Source organism: Macaca fascicularis, chromosome 16, assembly GCF_037993035.2.
Source record: "Macaca fascicularis isolate 582-1 chromosome 16, T2T-MFA8v1.1".
Taxonomy (NCBI): domain Eukaryota; kingdom Metazoa; phylum Chordata; class Mammalia; order Primates; family Cercopithecidae; genus Macaca; species Macaca fascicularis.
The window spans coordinates 40,322,390-40,340,681 of NC_088390.1; the positions used below are offsets into that span (position 1 = coordinate 40,322,390).

General features: G+C 47.1%; 1 protein-coding gene and 1 long non-coding RNA gene across 2 annotated transcripts in view; one reads left to right on the top strand and one right to left on the bottom strand.

Annotated features, from left to right (window-relative positions):
* ASIC2 (acid sensing ion channel subunit 2) overlaps positions 1 to 18,292 on the bottom strand; it is a 1,129,045-nt gene that overhangs the window by 944,990 nt on the left and 165,763 nt on the right. The window lies entirely within an intron of this gene.
* On the top strand, positions 1,423 to 17,345 carry LOC141408782 (uncharacterized). The gene is made up of 3 exons (XR_012425527.1): positions 1,423 to 1,524; positions 1,891 to 1,951; positions 17,232 to 17,345. It is a non-coding gene; the product is annotated as an uncharacterized lncRNA (long non-coding RNA).

Genomic DNA, 18,292 nt, shown 5'->3' on the forward strand with positions numbered 1-18,292 from the left:
GCTTTCATTATTCAGATGAGAAAACTGAAGCTCAGAGAGGGGAAGTGACTGAAATATGCATTGGACAGAATTGAGAAGAAAGCAGGCTAGCTCCTGCTACTGTACTTCACACATAACAGGTGCTTAAGTTATGCTATTGTTATATTATATATTATGTATGTTCCATATAATGTATAGTAATATGTTTAATATATATCACCATCATTGTCATAATTTTATCATTGTCTGAATGAAACCATTAAACTCAGCATGTCTTGTCATTGGGGAGTTCTGAGGGTTTTCACAAACATGAGTCTTTAGTTCATGGAGCCAATCAGGAGGACTGAAGTAACTGACTTTCAGGAAAACAAAGGCCAACAGAAAGATGATAAGACATTCTTACATTTGTAAAGTATTTTACAGCAGACAACTTTCTTAAAAGAAAGATTGCTAAATTTGGCATTAGAAAATCTGGGACTGAGACCACGTCTGCCACTGGATGACTTTGACGAAGTCATTTGTTTTCTTTGAGCTTCAGTCTCCTTTGTAAGATAAAATTGTGAGATGAACGCAGAAAAGAAAATTGTGGAGCAGGCAGGGCCCAACTCCCCATTGCTGTGCTCATAGCAGCCATCATTAATTGATCACCACACTCTTTGTGCTATGCCCAGGTGAGGCTTCAGAATCTGTCCCCGGAAACCACTACCCATTGGCTGGCATGAACGTGTTAGATGCAACCAATTTGTTACTTTCAGTAGATGCCTGTACAGCCAACTCCAACTTTGACTTTCTGACTCCATAAGTCTATCACACATCCAGCAACCTGACAAGGTTGGCAGAGCAGGCCTCACCCCTCTACCCCATAGGAACAATCTGAGCTCAGATCAGCTCAAGTTTAGATAGTTGGTGAGTGGTGGTGGAATCAGACATTAGACCTCTCTAAATTGGCCTGGCAAGAACATTCAATAATCTTACATACTCCCTGGCTACAAAGGACTCCCAGTCCCTCAGAGTCAAGGACCACGGTAAAATGAGGAAATAACCGAAAGCTTCATTATCCTTTTCACACCACAAGGTGGCTGAGTGAGAACCTCCCTTCTGGACAGGTGATACCATGCTGCAAAACCAGGAAGTAGGTGAAGTTGTTGATTTCTTTCACTTTCATCCTTGTGTCATTAGAAGCCCAGTTCCTCTTGACAGAATCTCCCAACCACCACCCACTCTGCTGCTATACCCCATCTGGTCACATATCCCTCAGATTGTTTCCAGAACTTTCTTCTTTCATTTGAAAGGGAAGTTTGTTGATAATAGCTTAGAGTGAGACCTCATGCCATTGAAGGCAGCTGCCTGTGGTGGTGGAAAGAGAACTGAGGCTGGAGTCAGAACATAGAGCTTCTTGTTCTGCTGCTGTGGCCTTGGGGAAAGTTGCTGTTCTTCTCTTGACCTCAGTTTCGCTTCCAGCTTACGATTTCCAAGAGAGAAGTGTTTAATTCTTGGCTAACAGGGCAAAGTGCTCACGGACCTCATCCCTACACTGGTGGCTGGGTGAGTATTCGGGGAACAGGGAGTTCCAAGAGCCTCCAAATCTCACTTTCCATACCCCTTTTAAAATGTATTTAGTGACCAACACTCTATGGGGTGGCGAAAAATGAGAAAGAGGAAAGGATGGGAGATGGCTCCTATTGAATGCCCATGATGAGTCAAACATGTCCATGTACTAGCTCATGGGAAAAGTGCTGATATACCACTTTATAGATGAGCAAATCAAGGTTCAGAGGGGTTAAGTGACTTGCCTCAGATCAAACAGCTGGTAAATGGCAGAGCTAGGATTTGTATTGAATACTGCTGACTCTAAAGTTCCTGCCCTTTATATTCCACTGTGGATATTTTTTTCTTTTTTTAATTACATAGTGTGAAGCCTGGAGAATAAACGTGAAGCCACAACTCGCAGGGTTCCCAGCCTATCAAAAAGGTAAGTCAGCCTCCTGAATAATTGTAATACAAGGCCAAGCATGAAAGGATGGGTATAATCCAAGAGTCACAGATGAGGACAGATTTCATGAGGAAGTGGCATCTTTTCAGGTTGGTCTGGCCTCCCATACAACAATGACAATAATAAACAGTGAAAGTAATGAAGAACACTTATCTGTACTAGCTCCCTTCCTTGTGAAATAGGTATTCTTTTCTTTCCATTTTGAAGAGGAGGAAAGCAAGACACAGAGAGGCCAAGTAACATACCATAGGTCACAAAGCTTGGAAGTGACAGAGCCTGGATCCATTCCCAGGCAGACTGGCTCCAGCATGCACACTCTTGATGAACCGCACTCTACTGCTTCTTGTAGTATTTTCTCACCTTGACCACCACCTGGGGAAGTAGCAGGAGATCTGGGGAATCCTGTGAGAGCATTTAGGCCGCCTTCCTTTCATGCCAGGGAAGGGACTAGCCCAAGGGGAGCAGTGGGTTGGAGGAACAGAGCTCAGCTCCCCTCCTTCCAGCTCAGACCACTTGCCGGTGCTCTCCTCCTCCTCTGCAATGCTGGAAAGATGCCAGCCTGCCAAGGCCCTCACTATGCAGGTTCTGGATAGAGAGGAAGAACCTAAGCCACTGTACATGGGCTACTGTTCAAGGTATTTTAGTAACATGAAGATAGCAAATTACCCACAGTGAGCAATTCTGTACAACAAGGTGTTCCCTGGTCTCCATCTGAGTACCTGTGCAGATGGTATTGTTAGCAGGTATACAGGAGAGGAGCCAGCCTTTGTGAAGGGGAGCTCTTTTGGGTGATTTGTCTTGCCTGTCTTGCTTTTGCTAAATAAAGAGGATAGCATGGGCTTTGGAAGGAGGCAGGTCTGAGTTGGAATTCTACCATGTCGTTCTGTAGCTGTGTGACCTTGGGTAAATTGCCTAACGTCTCTGAGCATCCCATCCATAAAATGGAAATAGCACTATTCCATGCAGAATTCTATGAGGATTAACAGGAGATAATGTATGTAAAGTAACTTACATAATACCGTATTCATCATGAAAACAAACATATCTGAACCGCCATAAAAACTGGCAACATCATAGAATGTAACTCACTAAAAAGATCCAAGAATCAGGAATTAAGGCAAGAAGAGGATTACACTGTGTTGTTCACTAACTACACACCTGATATAGTACGAGAAGTAGTTTACACACATGTTCTCACTTTACCCTTTCATCAACACTGTGGGTTGGATGACACTGTACCCATTTTACAGATGAAGAGATTAAGGATCATAGAGGGTCAAGATCTTCTCCAGGAATGCTGCTTCTTTGACTCCTTCTGTTCTCAGATCAGTTCAAGCCTCTCAGCTTCACTTGCTAATTTTATACATAGTTGATTTCCGGCTCTATTTTATCCCTAGCTTCCGCAATCTGGAAATGTGCTTTGCACTGATAATTTTATCTATTCTGGTACACCAGTTGTTTCCATACAGGTCTCCATGACCTCACGCACCCACCCCAGTCTTCCTCCTAGCCCAAATGTGGGCTGTGCTCCCCTGTTTCTAGGGTCCTGTTTTATATCCATCCCACTGACACCTCACACTGTATGTCACCAAAAGCAACTCGCTCCACCCCAACTCCCCTTTTCCTGGTTCCCTGTGTTTATACATAGCACCTCTCTTCAGTCACCCAGGAGGAATTTCTTTGGTGTCTCCATTTATTTATTTACTTTCCCACAATACTCATATTCAGGCAGTGCCCTCTCTTCAGCAAGCCCCTCAACCACCATTCCCTGTTACCCACACAATGTTCTGATTAGAATTCTTCTTTTTTTCTGAGAGAGAGAGAGAGAGAGAGGGTCTTGCTCTGTGGTCTACGCGGGAGTACAGTGGTGCAATCTCAGCTCACTGCAGCCTGAACCTCCCAGGCTTAAGCAATCTTTCCACCTCAGCCTCCCAAGTAGCTAGGACTACAGGCATGCACCACCATGCATGGCTAGCTTTTCTATTTTTTGTAAAGATGAGGTTTCACCACATAGCCCAGACTGGTCTTGAACTCCCAAGCTCAAGCAATACACCCCCTCAGCCTCCCAAAGTGTAGGGATTACAGGTGTAAGCCATCATGCCTGGCCTGATTCGAATTTTTAAACACAACTTTGAAGGTGCTCAAAAGTCTTCGGTTACACCCCATTGTTACCTTATAAAGTCCTAACTATAGCTTGTCATTGGAGACACCATGAAATTGCATTTCAATCTATTTCTCCATCTAATACACACCCTAGCAAAATGGGTAACACTGCTTCCAATAGTATATCTGATGCTTAATTAGTAGTAGTAATAAAAGCTGCCAGTGTCAGAAGCACTTGACATGCAGTGTCTCATTAATTCCTCACCACACTCCTGTGAGTAGACAAGATGTGAAACCTATGTAGTTGCACAGGGCCCTGTGCTCAGAAGGCTGTGCTCCTATGCCTGGTTTAATGTTCTGCTCTCACTGTGTGGAAATTTTTAAAGCTTTTTCAATTAGGGGCCTCACATTTTCATTCTTTCCTGGGCCCTGCAAACTATGTAGCCAGTCCTGGAAGCAGCTGCTATTATTACCCCCATTTTACAGATGTGAAAACCAAGGCCGCACAACTAATGAGCCCAAGACTCTTGTCAATACCCGTATTGTGCCAAGGGTGGCAGACCCACACTCTGGGCTTACTGTGTGCCATCTACTATGCTCCCTCCCTTCCTCCTCATTCCCATGTTGCCAAAGTGAGTGGCATTTCCTGTCCTTAAGGTTAAATGACTTTCTCACAAGTTTGCCTGACTTTAAGCCCAGTGCCCTTCCTGCTACACTGATCCGAATAAAATGGTGCCTTCCCCCAAACTCCGAATTCCAAAGCCAGGCCTGGTGTCTGGCGAGCCCTGAACAGGGGGCAGAATCTCTGTGGAGACCTCTAAAAATAAAGCCCGCCTGCAACTGTGTTCTGAGACCTGAAGCTTCCTTCTTCCTCTTAAAAGCTGTTCCCATCTCTGAAAGCAGCTTCTCACCATGGGCTGTGGCTGCTGCTTTTCCCGCACTGCAAGGGAGAAACAGAACAGATTGCAGGAGCAATTAAACCATCACATGGAAAGCCCGGAGAGATTGGGGAGGGGGGAGGAGATGTTGTTTCTTAATGGCCTGCCTCTATATTTAGCCTGAAATACCTCAATCTCTGACCCTTCCAGGGAGCAGGTAGAGGTGAGAGTGAAATAGGGGGCTTCAGCTCCGTTGGGCTTCTGGGTCAGGAAGCGCCCATCTGCCAGTGTGCGGCCCCATTACTGCCATGCCTTACAGGGACTCACCATATGGCAGGACAGGAAACCCCAACCATAAAACAAGCAGTGAAACCACAGCACAGCCTGCCTAGGTGGAATTTGGCAAGATGACTCAGCAAAGATGTTAAGACAACAACGGGGAGCTGGCCTGCCCCACAGGATGCCAACTTCCCCAAGGGGATAGGGGGCTTGTGACAGGTGGTGAAGGGTGGTCAGCCTTTAGTTTCAGCCCCAGTTACAGAAGAGCCTCCATTCCTCTCACTTGCTGCATCCTGAGTCAGACAATGTGTGTGGGGCGGATGGCAGTGAGCTTTAAAAAAAGCACAGAGGCCAGGGCCCCAGTCCTAGAGATAATAATTGATTCTGGAGTGGGGTTCAGACATCTGTATTTACTTAAAACTCTCCAGGTAGTTACAAGCATGGCCTGTTGAGAAACAACCAGTAGTAAGAATAGGCATAAGATGCATTTGACTTTATATTCTAGTTTTGGTCCTTCGCTTTTTGGGGGACTTTGAAGAAGTGCAGGTTTATCTCAGAGTCTCAGTTTTTCCTTCTCTATGTGAGTATGACATTCTCGATTTCTGGTACATAGTGGATGCCCAGTAAATGTTGCGGGCTCACCAAATGGATGAATGAATGGATGATGTAAGCAAATGAGTAAATACATAACCTAGTACAGACGATGTTAGTTCCTTCAGCCACAGGGATATGGCTGCTTCTCTTGGGCTAGGCTGTCCCACAGGCAGACTCAGTGACAAGGAATGAAGTAGTCTATCTGCGAGGTGGTCCCAAGTAACATCAGCAGAGGATCTGGGGAATGAGAAAGGGGAGGGCAGGAAGCAATGCAGGGTGCATTAATAAGCCCATTACTATTGTGGACAATTGAGGCTCCGTCCCACTGGGGTCTCTGGGCGACAATGTGGATATGCTGCAGAGTTGTCTCACCTGAGGGATGGGAGCTGTACCTATTCTCCAGCTCCCATCATCAATGACTGAGGGCCATTCCTGGGGGCAGGAACTCCAGGGCACTTCTGCTCTGTCCTGCTTGTGGGCTGAGAGAAAGCCCTGGGGCAGAGAAGTGGAGAGTCCCAACTGTTTGTTCTAGAATGCCATCGGCAGCTACTGCCACGGTGAGTGCCAAGGGGATACAGGTGAGGCACCAACAGCACCTGCCTCGCTAGGCCTCTGATATGTAACTTTCCACACTGGGCTAGGGGTCTGGGGGAAGAGGGGAAGGAAAGGCCCACTCATAGTCCAAGATCACTTATACCACACAGCTGCCAGTACCATTAGGATCTAGCAATGCAAAGTCCTGTTTATCTCAACGTGCCTGTTTCCTCGGCAGTTCTGAGGCTAGCAGTGTTTCTCAGTCTCTGAACTATTGACATTTTGGGCTCATTAATTCTTTGTTGTAGGGAGCTGTTCTGTGGATTGTAGGATGTTTAGCAGCATCCCTGGCCTCTACCCACTAGATGCCAGTAGCACCTTTCATTATGACAACAAAGCTTGTTTCCAGACATTATCAAATGTCCCCTGGGTGGCAAAGTCGCCCTCAGTTGAGAACCAGTGGGGTAGTTGGATACCTTTCCTCATCCTCGAAGCCCAGGCAGCACCCCACTTAAACTTCTGGAGCTGTGGATGCATCCTGACCAGGCCATGCTCTCCTTGGTCTCTGCTTAGTCGAATGCTGTGCTTGGAACACATCCCAGAGACAGGCAGTGCCCACACCCAGCTGTGAAACATGCTGCTCCCCTGCTGAGCCAAGCCCTGAGCTATGGGCAGAGGAAGTTAAGCAGCAGCCGTGGCATCACAGTTGGACTGTGGGGACCACACAAGACAGGGAAGTTAGGCAGCTTCAGCTCCAGCGGCCTGCACTCCAATCTGGGTCCCAGAGGCCAAGGAGGTGGATTTATCAGACCAACCCCTAACACAGAGCCAGGGAGATTTAAGGCTAACTCAACAAGGAGTTTTTGTGAAGAGTTGTAAGCACTCATTGAGACTATGCAATTATCCTAAGAGATGCGGTGAGCACATGCAGAGCCAGCAGGGAAAGCCATCCAGGCTGACTCCAAACTACTTGCTTTCATCATTAACCCTGGTGGCATCCGGTGAAAGGTGGGGGAGAAGTGGGGGCTGAGAAGTCTTCCTCCAACAGGCCAGGGGAGATGCTCAGAACAAACCCAGGTGTCCTGAGTCACTCATGCTGACAGCAGATTCATCGCCCTTCAGTCCTGCAAAAGAGAGAGCCAGCCTCCCTTTGCTATACCTATCATCCTTCAAATCCAAGAAGCCACACTCGGGCATGACAGGGTTGTGTTTCTCCTCTGGGCTGCTCCCTCCACTCCCATTTCTTTATGCTTCCCTCCAGGATGCCTGTGCAATGCACACCACTCAAAGGGCACTCAGTGGCATGCAGTCCTCCAGCAGAAATGATTCACAGTCAAACACAGAAGCCGGCTGAGCACAGAAACCAAAGACGGGCAGTGGGGCTCCAAGCCGGCTGTGCTAGCAGCACACCACCTCTCCTGCCTTTGTTTTCTGGGTTGTGAATGCTGCAGCTTACCTGGTCAAAACACGATAAAGCACCAAGCAGAAGCAGAGAAACCTCTGTTCTCTGGCCTGGCCCCTGCTGCAACCTTTAGAAGGCTTGAGAGAATATTTGGCACCGGGAGAAGAGCAATGGCAAGTCTAAAGGCAGCAAGGAGAACATTTCACACATATGCACACACACAAATGCATACACATACATACACTCACACGCCAGCTCCTGAAAGTGACAGTTTGTGAGTCCCTGTCCCTGCCCTCCCATTCACATGCATAATTAAAATTCCTCTGAAGATAAGAAAGGTGGGGAAGAAGCCAGGGATGACTTTTGCTGGAATGAACTCTCTGGAAATGCAAGATTGTGTCAGGACATGTCCATATACATGTAAGGACACACAAACACAGAATTAGAACATTTTCTACCTACGAATCTACCTATCTCATCTGTATTTGTGAAAAAAAAAATTATAACCCAAAGAGATTAAGAGGCTTTGATAGGATTATACAGAGCTGGGACTCAAACTTGGATCTTCAGACCTAGACCTTGCGATGGATTTAGGGCAATCTGAATCCATGATTTAATTGGGAGAGGGACAAGGGATTGGAATTCTTGGCCTGTCTTCGTGTAAATAGAAGCTGTGATTCTGCTGACATTAGTAATAATTTTTCTCCGAGACTGAGAAAAACAACAGAAGTAATAATAATAACCACCAGGCTCAGGGTTCTTGGAGTTACCAAGTACTTTCCCGTTTGTAACCTCAGGTGATTTTGCCAACAATGTGGGCTGAGGGATTAATGATCTCACCGCCTCCTCCTTACAGAGGAGAAACAAAGTCTTCAAAGGCTCAATAATGTTGGGAACTACTATAAACTATAGACTAACAAATGTTAAGTTAATATTATTAATGTCATCAACATTATACAGCTGACTTACCAAACATGTCACATGATGTCTTAAGGATGGAGAGTCACGCCGTGTCCATCTGTGAATCCCCCAAATGTCCCAAAAAAGAACTTGACATACAGTAGGTGACCAATGTACCTTTGACAATTGATTCATTTACTGAATGCATGACAGGAAGGACAATAGAAAAATACTCACACTCAGTATCTCTGTGGGCTCTAAACTCTAAATAGTAGTTTCTCTTTCCTTAGAAACAAACAAACAAAGGTCAGCATTGCCCAGAGCTCCAGTGATCTCTAGGCTTAGATTAATGGTCCCCTAGTTCTTTGTGTCGGACTGGTCCAGCTACGTGGTTTCTGACTATACAGCATGCTTTAAGGAGCATCAAGGAGCATTCTCTGTTTGGAAAAACAAAACAAAACAATCCAAAACTCCTTTATTGCTTGAAATTTGCACCTTCCACTCCCTCAAGCTAAGGTGTGAAAAGCTCAATTAGTTGTCTGTGATCAGACATCACGCCTTACTAAGGATTAGTTTATAGACTAGCTCCTGCCACACGGCTAATCCTCAAGAAGAGAACACAGGTCACTTTTGATGAAGAATAATCGTGTTAACACAAGCTTTAGGTCTCATAACACACTGTGGGAACTTGGGCCCCATCGTAGACAATGAAGAGTCCCAGCCAGCTAGCACTGGAGAAAAGGTGACTACAGATGCAGACGAACCTTGCCCAGCTTCCTCCCTCTCTGGGTCACAGTTCCCTTCTGTGCAAATTAGAGCCTGAGACTGAAAGAGGGATGTGCTGACAAAACTAACCCAGGTCAGGTGGTCAGTGTCAGAGTTATGCCTGGAGCCAGCCCTGAATGTGGCACATCCACAGTGAGGGAATCTCTACCCGAAGAGGGAGTGATCTGAATCTCTGCATCGTCTCTTGGGCTTGGCTGCTAGAGTTTCTGGGCTGGAAGCAGGAGCAGAAACGTTCTCTGCAGAGACTGAGTTGGAACACACAGAGCTCAGCTCTGAATTGTAGTCCAAATCCCAGAAGCTACTGAAGGGCCAAGGGTTACTCAGTTGAAGGGATCAGAAGCAGATGCTAGGAGCCAAGGATTTAGGATCTAGGGAGAGCAGCCAGCACAACCCAGTGGAGACATCAACAGAGGGGCTGTGGTTCCCAGTTTCCCATTCAGGTGCAGATGGAGGCAAGCTGCCATTGTTGGGGGTGGGTGGAGAGGATAGAAGCTGTACTTAAAGAGCCCTGGCAGAATGGCCAAACCAGGCTTCCTCCAGTAGCAATAAGCCCAGACTTGGGCAACTGAGTGCTTTTCTCACTGCCCAGCAGGGCAGGGATGCAAATTCCAGAGTGAAGATTTGGTAGGCAGGAGCGCTCTAATTTTCAATTACAGTGTTCACACCAAATGGAGCTCTGCGGCTCTCCCTCTACTCTGGGTGTATTTGACTTTGAATCAAGTGACCTCCTGAACATATAGACACAGAGAGGAGTGGTTTGGTCCTGCTCACTCACCCCATCAGGCTGCCATGGGACATGAGCCGCAGCCCATCGTTTACACACAGGCTTATGAAAGCAAATAGGATTTGGCCTAGATTGCTAACAGGCTCTCCTCTGGGTAAGAGTATTTGCTGTGATCCTTGGGGTGTTTCCTGTGGAGCACAGGACACCTAACAGGGCCTGCTTGGTTGCACTGGACCTCAGGGATGCCTTGCCAGTCCTATTCCCCTTACCCCAGGAGAGTTCTAAACATTTGCTTAAGACATCTCCGTGCATCATCCTCTCACCTGGTCCAGGAGAAGGAAAGTTCTGATTTTCCACCTTCTACTCTGTCCTCCAAAATCTCCTGCCTTTTACTGTCCACTAATCCCCACTCACTCAGTCTTCTTCCTGGCTTCAGTTTCTTCAGCTGGGAAATGGGACGATTCCGTGAGATGTTTCTTAGGTTTCTTTCTCCTCAGACCTCCTGTACTCTCTGGAAGCTCTGGGAAGTGGAAAGCAGTCTGGCTTGGAAGTCTATTACCAAACTTCCCCTTTCCTGAATAGGTGACCATGAGTAATTCCCTCCCAATTCCCAAGTCTCAGGGTCTCCAGCTCCAACCTTAAGGAAGCAGATTCAAAGATCTCTGAGCTCACTTCTCTTTGGTGCCTTACTCCAGCAGCCATTGTGCTTATGTGTGTGTATGTATGTGTGTACAACCTCAGCTGGCTTTGCCCGCCTGGCACCCCAGCCCTATGCCTGGATTTTTCCTTGGGCAGCCACCCTCCATCCGGCGGCATGCAGTCTCAGTGGTGGTATCCATCAAGGTATGCTGCCCAACAGGTGGACAGGAGACTTAGGCAAGTCCAACCAGCTTCTCTTTTCCTAGACACTGACTTGAATTGAGTGCCGCTAGGTGATAGGAATCCATCCATCCATCCATCTGTCCATAGAGCCCTGCCACAAAGAGAGTGCCCATGAATTCCTCCATCCTAGATACTCAGAGGTTCCTGATTCCTCTTCTTTGTGAGGCCACACCTATTTTAGCCTTAGTTCTGATTTTGTGAATTGCCCAGTATCCATCCATTCACATCTGTGTCTAAGTCTTACAAGCCTGCTCGAATGTCACCTTTTAAATGATGCCTTCCCTGGTCTCCCTATATAAACTTGAAGCCCCACCCTCATCCCTCAGCTTTTCCTGTCTTCCTCTCCTGCTTCATTTTTCTCCATAGTACCTTATCATGTTTTAACAATTGTATCATCTAATTTACTTATTTATGTGATGTGTTGGCCATCTCTCCCCACTAGAATGTAAGTTCCACGAGGCCAGGCATTTGTGTCTGCTTTATTCGTTGGTATATTGTCAGTGCTCAGAACAGTGTCTGACACAAGGCAGGCACTCACTAAATATTTGTTGAATGAATGAATGCATGAAATCATGCTTGCAAGTTGACCTCAGTTGGTTTCGGCCACTAACCCTAATTGAGACTGTCTCCTTTTCTTCCCTGTAGATCCTTTCTCTCTCCCCAGGATGGAAGCCCTTTTGCTGATATGGGATTGCAAAGCCTGAACAGAAGCAGGGATCAGAGCCCAAATAAAGGGTTGGGCCTCTTGGGGTGGAGGCCCAGTCTAGTCCTCTTCCAGGGAAAGGTGGCTTAATATTCTCCCTCTGTCATCCTGTCTTCTCCTTTCTATCCCTTGTCCTAGACCCACCTCTGTAATCTGAACCACTTTCATTTAAGGAAACCCAAAGTCATGATCTGTTTTCTAGGAAAGTCAGAGCCAAAGACATGAACAGAAAAGAAAAAAAATTGCTGACAAGTCTCAGTGGGCCAGGACCTGAAAATCAATTTGACACATCAATTTTTTGGATTTAATGACTCATGCTCCCATGGAATCAAGGTCATAAATAGTAAAGAGAGTTCCAGGCAAGCCTACCAAAATCTGTTTGACTCAGCTGGAGACCTTGATCCCATCTCTCTGCTCTGTTCCCATTAATAATTTCCTCTCCTAGATGCTTCCTCTCTTTGGTTTGGTTCCCACATTATTGCCCTGTCAATGATGTTTGCCTACATTTCTGTCTCTTCCTTCTCTGCATCTCTCCTCTTCTTCCCCTGTTCATTGAATGAAGTCATCCCACAAGGCTCTGTTCTTTGCTGTCTGGACTTCTCAGCCTACATTTAATCCTCAGGAATGTAAGTCTCTCCTTTTAAGTTACCATGTTGAAGATTTCCCCCAGTTCTTCTCAGTACCCCCCAAATCTCTAGCCATTGGATGGCTTCCTCAACTGGAAATCTGACTGATCCTTGCTTATCTTCAGACCTCCCCTTTTTAAATTTCTCTGTCCCCAAATTGGATGGACGCTTTTGGATCATCTGCTTGAATGTCACGCTTTCAATGAAGCCTTCCCTGGTCTCCTTATATATTAATACCCCATTTACAGATCCAAGACCATCTGTAAATGGGGTATTAATCCCTTTTTCAAATAACTGTTGAGTGAGTTTAACAATATGATTCATCTACAGGTGCTTTGAAATGGTACGACTGTTACTTGGTCTAATTCAGTCTCAGACTGCTGCTTGTGAAATGCCTACCCTCTATTTCCATAGTCTCACATAGTGAGTCCAGCTGTATACTCAGGGACTTGTGTCCCCATTCCCACAATAACCTGCCCAGCCCTGACCCCACATTCTAACTCTGGATTTTCATCATGCATGGACTCCTGGTATGAGCCCAGCCTAGTTTTCCACCTCACCTGTGGTCCATCCTCCCAACTGCTCTCTTCCAACTGGAGAGCCCACGTGGGCCCAAGGAAGGCAGGGAGGAAAGTGACATTGTTGAGCCCTGTGCCCAGTGAAGTACGTATGTGAGCTCATCCAATCCGCAGCTACTCCAGGAGGAAGGCATAATTATCCTCAATGCACAGATGAACAAACAGAGGCTCATGGAGGGTCAGCGACGTGTCCAAGGTCACTGACTCATCAGAAGGCTGCTTTGTTCTCACTCCATCAGGTGGCCCAAGGAGAAAAGTAAGACAGAAAGAGGAAGCCACTAGGACAAACTTGTTCCTGCTGTGATACCCTTAAACATCAAATCATGAGATTAGGTGGTCCTGGGGGTGGGTGTGGACAGAGGAGGGAAAAGTGGCTGTACCGAAGCAAGGATGGAGGGAGGAGGGTGCAAGGATGGAGGGAGGAGGGTGCCTGTGCTCAGCCATGCTAATTTTGACATTTTCCTGTGCGTCTGCTTGTCATCATCAACTTATAATTTAACCTCGCTGTGGCGACGCCTCTGGAATGTCAACAAGGCTTGCTGGAATTTCATTACAGCCAGGCAGCTGGCCCCTGGTATTTCGGATACAAATGATGTGCAGCTGCATTCTGGCCCTGCTGTCTTCATCCCCCATCTAGCAAACGGCAGCATTAGGCACACTTAATCCGGAGAGATATTCCCTACGCCGAGAAGAGGGCTTGTCAATTCCACCGGGGGCATTTCCTATGGACTGCTCTGCCTGAGCCAATTAACCTAGAGTAATTGCTGAAAAGCATTAGATGTTGATGATGGATGCAGGGGGCTGACCTCAGGGGTGGTTGGAGGGAAAGCGCTGAAAAATGAAACCTCCCCATATCTGCACAACATTTGCCACTTTCAGGGCACCTCTGCCTGCATCGTAGCAGTGGTACAGTGATCTGTGCTGGAAGGTTGTGGCATTCTCATTTTGCAAAAGTGAACATCAAAACTCAGAGGGAAAAATGATTTCAAGTTAACCAGAATAAGAAAACAGAAATCTGGGTACACAAAGTCCACGTCTAGATTTCACATTTATCCGACAAATATTTACTGAGTAGCTACTATGAGCCAGGCATTGTGCTTGTTTGAAGGATACGTTTTTTCTATCCTTGATAACCATGGCATTTTTTTCTGTAGGATTTTCCTTTCAGGCCCTCTCCTAAGAGAGATTCTTTCCCAATCCCCTACATCCTATACCTTTTACTTTCCTCTTCCCTCTGGCCCCATAGAGAAGGTTTTGATGTCTGTCGATTCCACATGAGTGCACGCAGGTTTCCTTGTCTGCCCCTCCCAACAAGAGCCTCATGACACTGATCGTTCCCAGGGACGGAGAAGGCTTGTCCTGTTACAGGACTCCTGCACCCTGTGAGCAGGCTGGAGAGGAATCTGGGGTCAGTGGTCTTGCTGGCTCTGAAAGCAGTGTCTGCAGCTGCCTGCCAGGCACATAGGTTCAAGCGGCCTTGCTAGCTCATGACATCATGGTGCAGTATGGAGGTCCTGGGCCACAGTTTCAGTGCTGTCTGTGACTCATGGGCTGTGGAGTCCTGGTGCCAGCCCTTGAAGGTGGGGCAGGAAAGCGAGGCACATGAGTGAATTCATAGCTGAGACCACACTGGACCTGGATCTTTCCCAGGTTTGAAGGTTGAATGTGCCTGTGCTGGCCAGGGCTTGATGAGCTTCTCCACTAGATGTGTAAACCCCACTCAATGTTCCCTATTATCACACTCAGGCCCTAGCCACTAGAAGCCTCATTTGCCTAAGTTTTTGTCCCAGTGTTTCCATGAAGGCAGAGAGAGGAGCTATTTGCATGGGGTCAGAGATATGGGAGCCCAGGGCTACACAGAAAAGATGGCAGGGAGCCTCTCACACCGCAGTCAAGTCAAGGCAGTCCAGGGTGGCTGCTGGGGCCAGACTGCCCCGTCAAGATCCAGCCTGCTTCTCACTGACTGTGTGATTAGGATGTCCTGCCCTAATCCTGGCCTTTAGTTTCTGCAACTTCAAAATAAGGACAAAATAACCTCCAAGGTCCAGGTTACTTTCCTATACAGAGCCTGGAACTGTGCCTGCCCCCATAGTGCACACACACAGCCAGCTAAAGGATGGTGTGCCTGGGGTGGGTCTGCAGGGCAAGTCCTATTTCATAGTTTAACATTTCTGACACCACCTGTGTCAAATTCCTATGCTTATGGTATGCTGGGAGAGTCGAGTCAAGGCCAGACTGAGGGTGACTCTGGCCCTCCGTGCTGGGCCTGCTCTCTGCAAATGCCTCCAACCCTGCCTTGGACAGAGGGAGGAGCAGGGAGTGTTAGGAAGGGCCTGGGGTGTGGAAGAGCTTCGAAGCCCACCAGTGAGTCCTGGTGCATATGGAGGGAGAGCAAGGAGGGCTTCTAAACATGGGTCATAGATAAACTCAAAACAGAATAAACACGCTTAGGGGATTTATAGGAGAAACATTATCACAAAAGGGCTGAGTGTAAGTACAGAAGTGGACAGGACAACCTTATTGTGTCTCCTTGGTGACAGCTTCAACTAGAGTTAGTTTACAGACTACATGTAAGGTGTCAGGCAGTCAACCCCCAGCTGGTTCAGGGGCCTTGGTCTCTCCCGGAAGTTGTCTTCCCCAAGTCTATGACTCATGACCAGGAGAGAGGAGGGTGGGCAGTGAGTTGAATGAAGGCAAATCACCCTCTAAAGCCTGGACCCAGGCCATGACACCAATCCGTCAGAGCGGGGACCTTGGCCTGGCGTTGTCTTAGGGGCACAAGAGTGACCATTCACACTACCTGCCTCTATCCTTCCTTCCTTCCTGCATGAGACCTGGTGTAGCCACTGCTCCATGCCTACCACTGGGTCATAGAAACTCAAGAGTTTCCCTGGGGCAGCTGCCAGGGAGAGAGGTCATCAGAAACCCTGACTTCTCCCTACCACCCAGCCAAACTCCACCAAGCCCAGGAGTGGCTCTCCCTGAGCCTGGTGTCCCCTCTCTGCACAGAGTAGTTTAAGAAATCCAGAAAAGTCATAACCCTCAGGAATCCACACTGAATGTGAGCTGGCATCAGCCCTCTCTGTACTGGGCCTCCTCAGGTACTAAGATGGGTTATATTTGGGGAAAGAGGGGACAGAAAGTCCTCATGTGTCAGGAAAAAGTTACAAAATTCCACCCCTCATACAAGAACTCTCTCACTTTTTCCTCCTCTGAGCATTCTGCAGAGCTGGGGTGAACCACGTTGGCCATTGTGAAAGTGCAAATTCAGGAATGCTGAGGTCATTACTCAAGGTGACATCACTTATAAGTGGCCAGCCCTTGACCTACAAGGTCTAAATCCCATTTCTGTCTTCACACTTAGAGGCCTCCATTTCTGCTTATGCACTTTCAATAATGAACTCGGGAACTCAGTCTCTCTTGAATGGACCTCCACATAGAAGAGCCTCAAGTGGTCCAAAGTAACTAGCCTTCTCTCTGTGCCTCTTAGGCCTCCTCTATTCTTTCTCTACTGGACACAGCAACAACAAGTGTCCGAGTCACTTAGTATTCCTGGTATTCTGAGTTGGGCTTCAACTGGGGTGAGCCTTGTAGATTCTCAGACAGCAGCATCAAGGGATGTGGGCTTCAAGCCAAGTCAGATAATAGTAAAATAATAATAATAATAATAAAGATAGAGACACAAACACAAGGACACTGGGGCAAGCATAAGAGGTTAGAGCCACAAACAGAGACAAATAGGTGCTGGGAGCATGGTGGAAGGACACATCTCCACTGACAGCCACATATTTTCAGGACCCAAGAGCCCAAGGACAGACAGAGCTCAAGCAAGGCTCTGAGTGAGGGAGGTGAGAAGCTGGATGAGGGCTGGCCTTTGTGTCTCCATCTCTGCCACTTGACCAAGATCAAAGAACTTCCCTAGATGAGCTTAGACATCTAGAAATGACTCTGGGCAAGAAGAAAGGGAGACGAGGAAGTGAAAGGAGTGAAAGAATGGGCCACAACACATATGGAGATGGGATGGCAGGGGAAAGGATGAGGAGCTTGGGAATGGGAAGAAGTTTTCTGAGAACTTCGGTAGGTTGAGGCAACAGGTTGTGGTGGATGCTGTGATGTGCTTCCCAGGTCCCTCTTCAAGAAGGAAGGACTTATCTTGCTACTTGCTGGGGATGCTGCCTGCAGAAAGTTCTCAGCTGCCAGCTCCCCATGAGGTTTGCCCTAACCCTGACCACAGAGAGCTGCCTTGCTCCAGATCATGCCTTCTTTACAGGGCGGTTCACATCCGATGACAGATCCATGGAAAGATATTGAGGCCTGAACCGCTTTCCCCATCTGGAACAACTCTGAAGGCTCACTCCATTTTCACATTTCCCATGGCATCAGGTAAGATGCTCATTGAGACTGCATCACAGCTCAGCTTCTCCTTCTGCCTAATCTTGCTTTCTCCCCATTCCTTCCTTAAGTGTAATTTTATGAGTTCTTCCTAATAAACCATTGCAAGTAAATATCTATTTCAGAGTTTCCTTCCTGGGGACCCAATCTGTGACACAGGTTTAAACTCTGAGCAGGAAGTTTTCATTTTGCCTGGCCCACAGTTTACAAAGAACATTGATGGCTTCAATCTCACTTGATCTTCACAATAACTTGGTGAAGTGGGTGGTACTGTTCTTACTTAACAGATGAGGAAATTGAAGCTGGGAGAAGTCAAATTACTGTTCAAAGACCAAAACGTCAAGGAATTGATGGAACCAGGACTTAAAGCCTGGTCTGTTGGGCTCTCAAATGTATGCTCTTTCCTCTCTTGCACAGTTTCTAAAGAAAAGAAAGAAGGAAGGGAGGGAGGAAAGGGGGGAAAAGGAGAAGAAAGAAGGAAAGAAGGAAAGAAGGAAAGAAGGGAGGGAGGGAAGATTAGCTAATATCTAGCACTTATTCTGAACTAGGCACCATGCTCAGCATTTTACATGCATTATCTTATTTAATCCTCACAACTTTATGACATATGTATTATTTGTATCCCTATGTTATAGATGAGGAATTTGAGGCTCAGAGAATTGCAATGTTTTCTAAGGTCACACAGCCTTGTGTGAGGAAGGGGCTTGACACAAACTCACTTCCATCTGACTCCAAGCCAGGCATCTTAACCACTACTATCAGGGAGAATTGGCACCAACCAGAAGGATGAGGAGCCTAAAGAAGCAGTTGTGGGCTAGAGTATTGGGGAATCCAGAGCAGCTAACCAAGATGCTAAGCACCTGAGTAAATGGGAAGCTTGGACAGATCTGCATCCTTGTTCTCCTGGGAGAAGACAGGGCCTGCTTGGGGGCTGACCCA